Source organism: Lucilia cuprina, chromosome 3 (assembly GCF_022045245.1).
Source record: "Lucilia cuprina isolate Lc7/37 chromosome 3, ASM2204524v1, whole genome shotgun sequence".
Classification (NCBI taxonomy): Eukaryota; Metazoa; Arthropoda; class Insecta; order Diptera; family Calliphoridae; genus Lucilia; species Lucilia cuprina.
In genome coordinates this window covers 5,240,754-5,246,624 of record NC_060951.1, presented here as the reverse complement: position 1 = coordinate 5,246,624, position 5,871 = coordinate 5,240,754, and positions in this window count along the sequence as shown.

The following is a 5,871-nucleotide window of genomic DNA, read 5'->3' as shown; positions in this document are numbered from 1 at the left end:
GTCTAGTCTATAGTCTAGTCTATAGTCTAGTCTATAGTCTAGTCTATAGTCTAGTCTATAGTCTAGTCTATATTCTAGTCTATAGTCTAGTTTATAGTCTAGTCTATAATCTTGTCTATAGTCTAGTCTATGGTCTAGTTTATAGTCTAGTCTATAGTCTAGTCTATAGTCTAGTCTATAGTCTAGTCTATAATCTAGTCTATAGTCTAGTCTATAGTCTAGTCTATAGTCTAGTCTATAGTATAGTCTATAATCTAGTCTATAGTCTAGTCTATAGTCTAGTCTATAATCTAGGCTTTAGTGTAGTCTATAGTCTAATCTATGGTCAAATCTATAGTTTAGTCTATAATCTAATCTATAGTAATCAGTAGTTTAGTCCATTATATCGTGTTTAGAGTCTATTCCAGTTTATAATCGGGTCTAAGTTATAGTATTTATTCTAGTCTGTGCCCTGTAACCTGATCTACAGACTATTTAGTCATTTCAAACCGTAGAAGGTGCTAATTTTCAAACACCTTGATACTATTTGAACAACAAAATTTCCAATCGTTAACAAATTACTATCTCCCCCTCCCTTTTTCCGGCAAACTCCCCACAATCTCAACCAAATACACACAAAAAACTCACACTCGTAATGCTAACAGAACAAAAGATCTATAAATTTAATCACTTTTGCAAAAGAGAAATAAACAGTAATAGTTTTGTTTTTGTAAGCATGAATGCGTATATAGGAAGCTGTATGTGTAAACTCCTTTTGTTACTCTCTCTCCTCCCACAGGTTTTCTCCTCCTGTTTACCAGATTTTCTAGCATATTTGACGCCGGCTTTTTTGTTGGTTAGTGTTTTTTTTATTTAACCAAATTTATAAAGCTCTCCAAAAAGTATACGCACTTTTTTATTGTATTTAAGAAAATCCTCTTAAAAGAGAGTAAAGTGTAAAGAGTAAAGTTTCATCTATTGTTGGGTGTTTTTTTTTTCTTTATATTTTGTCTATTTTATTGTTGTTTTGCTCTATTAAGTGTTGTTGTTATGGAGCATATTGATTTTTGTGTGTGTGTTTTTTTCTCTAGTATTTATAATGTTTGTGTTGGTATAAGTAAATATTTTGTGTGTGTTATCTGGTTCTTTTTTGGGGGATGGTTGTTAGGCAGGATTATGAAAAAAATGGGAATAGATAAAAATAATTTACAATTATAGTTAGACAAGAAAAACTTTTTGGAAAAGAAAAAAGGACATTTCTAGGAAATTGTTTGTGGGAACAAACTTAAGACGCAATATTTGTAATGTCAACAAATAAATATTTACATAAATTTAAGAAAAATTTAAAAAGTTGTTCAATTTTCATAAAACTTTAATTTGTCATGAAAATTTCTAAGAATTTATGATTTATGATTTTTCTAAAATTTTGTTTCATTCCATTATGTTTCATTAAACAAAATTTCGAAATTTTTTAACTATTTTGTTAATTTCTTCATAAAACGTTTATTTCACCTGAAATTTCTTAAAATTAATAATATTTTTGAAATTCCGTTTCAAGCCATTATGTTCCTTTAGCATTTTTTTTTCATAATTTTGTTTCATTCCATTATGTTTCTTTAAAGAAATTTCAGAATTTTTAACTATTTTGTCAATTTTTTTATAAAACTTCTATTTCTCATGAAAACTTCTACGAATTTATGATTATTTTAAAATTTTGTTTCATTCCATTATGTTCCTATAAACAAAACTTTGGAATATTGAAACCATTTTTGCTATTTTTTTCATTAAATGTTTATTTCACCTGAAATTCATTAAAATTAATAATATTTTTTTAATTTTGTTTCATGTCATTATGTTTCTTTAGCATTTTTTTAATAATTTTGTTTCATTCCATTATGTTTCTTTAAAGAAATTTCAGAATTTTTTAACTATTTCGTAGTTTTTTTGTAAAATCTTTAACTTTCATATAAAAAAATCTTAAAATTAATCAATTTTATGAAATTTTGTTTCATTCCATTTTGTTTCTTCAAAGAAATTTTATAATTTTTTTAACTTTTTTAAATTTTTCATTAATTATTCGTTTTATTTTACAAATCTTTCGGATTTAATAAATATCATAAAATTTTGTTTCATTCCATTTTGTTTCTTTAAACTAATTTTTTATTTTTATAACTAATTTGTCGTTTTTTGTTTCTAAAACTTTTATTTCTTCTAAAAATCCATTAAAAATTAAGTTTTTAATAAAAATTTGTTTCATTCCAATATGTTCCTGTATAAAAATATGTAAATTATATATAGTTTTTTTCCAACTTTTTTCCCAAAACTATTTTGTATAAAAAATTTTTAAGTAGAACGTTACAGATTTATCTTGTTTCATTCCACTTTATTCCCTTAAAATTAATTTTAGTAAAAATAAACTTTTTTGTCAGTTTTTCGCAATGAATTGTTATTTTTAAAAGATATTTTTGAAAACTGTAAAATTTTTGTAATTTCGTTTCATTTCATTTCGTTTTGTTTCATTCCACTTCGTTTCTTTAAGCAATTTCTAATCAAATTTTACTTTTTTTGTATTTTTTCTTATAAAATTTTGTTTCATTCCACTTTGTTCCCTTAATGAATTTTTACTAAAACTTAACATTTTTTTGTATTTTTTCCTTATAAAATGATTTTTAAAGAGAAATCTATGAAAATTTTATAATTTTTCATAATTTTGTTTCATTTCACTTTGTTCCCTTAATGAATTTTTTTTTAAAATTTAACGTTTTTTGTATTTTTTGTTATTAAATTACTATTTTGATTTAAAATCAATGGAAATTTTAAAATTTTCAAAAGTTTTGTTTCATTCCATTTCGTTTCTTTAAGCAATTTCTAATAAAATTTTACCTTTTTGTACCTTTTTCTAATTAAATTACTATTTTGAAGTAAAATCTATAAATGTTTCATAATTTTCTGTAATTTTGTTTCATTCCACTTTGTTCCCTTCATCAATTTCTGCTAAAATTTAACTTTTTTGTATATTTTTAAAAAAAAAAAATTAATATTTTGAAGTGAAATCTATTTTTGCAGTTTTTATTATGAAATTATTTTTTTAGAGTAAAATCTAAGAAAATTTTAAAATTTTCTCATATTTTGTTTCATTCCCTTACGATCCTTTTAAGAAATGTTTGCAATTTCTCAAATTTTTTAATATTTTCCTGTTAAATTGGTTATTTTGTGAAAAATTCTTTTAAAACATTTTGTGTTTTTTTAACTTTTGTTCTTTTCCATTATGTTCCTGTTTTAGATTTTAATTTATTTTTCTTCAGTTTTAATTTTAAAGTTTTTTTCTAAAAAATTTTTTACTTACATGTTGATTTTTATGCTGTCCCACAAAAATTATATATATTGATGAACTTAAATCCAAATTGAAAAAATTTTTTAACAAAATTTTGTTGTAATTTTTTTTTTAATTTTAACAAAACGAAATATTTGACTAGAGAATGACACAACTCAATTTTTTTGGTAACAAAGTTCTTTTTAACTAAATTTTTTTTTATTTAAAAGTAATTTGGCTTTTACGTTTATAAATTCTTAACAATTTTCTTGTTTTAAATTGTTACGAAGCGAGAGCGAGAGAAAAAAATTGTTTTAATAATAATTAAAAACAATATTGCAAATTGCCCGTTTAAAATTGTTTTAAGTTTTTTTTGTTTTTGTAAGTAAAATTTAATTTAAAAGAAAATATGACAATTATAACGTTGGTAAGTGTCAAAAATTGAATTTAAAAATCACTCGATTTTTTTTTTCTATTTTTTTGTAATCGAAAGAAAAAACTTATTAAACCGATGAATTAAAGAAGAAAATGTAGTGCAGAGGAGTCCAAAAAACTAAAGGTTTTAACTGAATGTTCTCGAAAAATTAACGAACGAAAGCAACAAACGAACACATACGACTGAGGACGACGATCCTTATGGTTTGCCGATTTATAACGATATGTGACTTGATGAAAACTACCAGCATAAGTTGACTTGAAAAATTTTTCTAATTTCATCTAACACACACACATACACATTTACATATAACCAAGTTACAATGGAATATGGGAAAGTTATAGCTGAAGCAGAGAGTCAAAGAGAGTTTTTTTCTTTTAAACAAACATCCCTTTAGTTTTTTTGTAATGTTTAAAATTAAGGATACTAAAGCAACACACCCTTTTTTGATGACAACTAAATAGTGTAAAATAAAACTCTCTTTGGTTGCTATTCAAAGAGTCCGCTTTTAGTTTAAGAGAGTCCTTTATACACATGCGTTAATTTAATATTTCTGTACAAAATCGTTTGTTGCTTTAAATTAAGGCATTTTTTTGTGGAAAAATGGAAATTGTTTTCTCTTTGTCATTTTCTTTAATTCTAGTTTTTTTCATACTTTTCTTTCTTTCTTCCTCCTGTTTTGTAACTATTTCTCTCATGGTTAACGCTCTCTACCGGTTTTTTTTTTTTTCTTTTACTTTTTTTGGTCTATTATTCTACTTCACCATTTCTGGTTCACCACCTGAGTTGCGTGTCTGTTGTCATGTTAACGCGTGTGCATTGTGTCGTTAGCATCATCATCATCATGAACAACAACATCATTCAAACAATACTACAACACGCGTTACAAATAAAACACTGAGAAAATCTCTCAAAACCCAAAATTTACAAAATACCTTAAATTTTAAAATTCTAATTCCCAGCAATTGGGGAACTCAAGTTTGACCAATTTTCTCAAAAAAATATAAAAATATTGTATCAAGTAGGTAATTCCTAACTTTTTCTCTCAGTGTCTTTCCCCAGTTTTGTCAATTCAAAAGCAATGATGTGTGTGCTTTTTATTTCATCTATTTTGCATCCCTTTCCTTATTTTTTTCTAGCAACACAACCTCATCATGTTGTTCAACTACTACATCATCATCCTTCTTCTTCATCCAGTGCCATTGCCTAAAGTGTTTTGTTGCAAAACTGCCAGAGCTTGCTTTGTGCATTTTTGTCCTGTTTGCCAGTTAAACACCACCACTACCACCCTTTTCACTAAAGGAAAATCTAGTTAAAGAGTTCGAATGCAGTTAAAGAGTTTTCCCTGTTCTATTTCCTAGATTCTTTTGTAACGACCCTATTCTCATACTGCTGTGACATGGTTGGTATGTGTTTTCGGGGAAATGCAATTTAAAATTTACAATGCAAAGCTTATGACTTTGTGTGTGTTTTTTATTGTAGATACGTACACACAATAACAATAATGTATGTATGTTTGTGATGAAAAAGGACGAGTAACAAAAAAAGGATTAAAGCTATAGAAATTTAATAGAAATCATCGAAACAGTGGGACAAATGGCAGAAATGTCTAACTAACTAAGTAACGAAATAACAAACTAACTAACTAGCTAACTAACTAATTAACTAACTAATTAACTAACTGACTAACGAACTAATCTATCTGTCTATCTATCTATCTATCTATCTATCTATCTATCTATCTATCTATCTATCTATCTATCTATCTATCTATCTATCTATCTATCTATCTATCTATCTATCTATCTATCTATCTATCTATCTATCTATCTATCTATCTATCTATCTATCTATCTAACTATCTATCTATCTATCTATCTATCTATCTATCTATCTATCTATCTATCTATCTATATACTATCTATCCATCTATCTATCTATCTATCTATCTATCTATCTATCTATCTATCTATCTATCTATCTAACTAACTAACTAACTAACTAACTGACTAATTTAATATTTAATGATTAACCAGCTAACTAACTAAATAACTAACCTTGGTGATAGACCCCCACATTGGACTAAAAACTTGTGATGATCAAAGGTATTCTCTATGGAATCCTTGGAATGATTTCACATGTG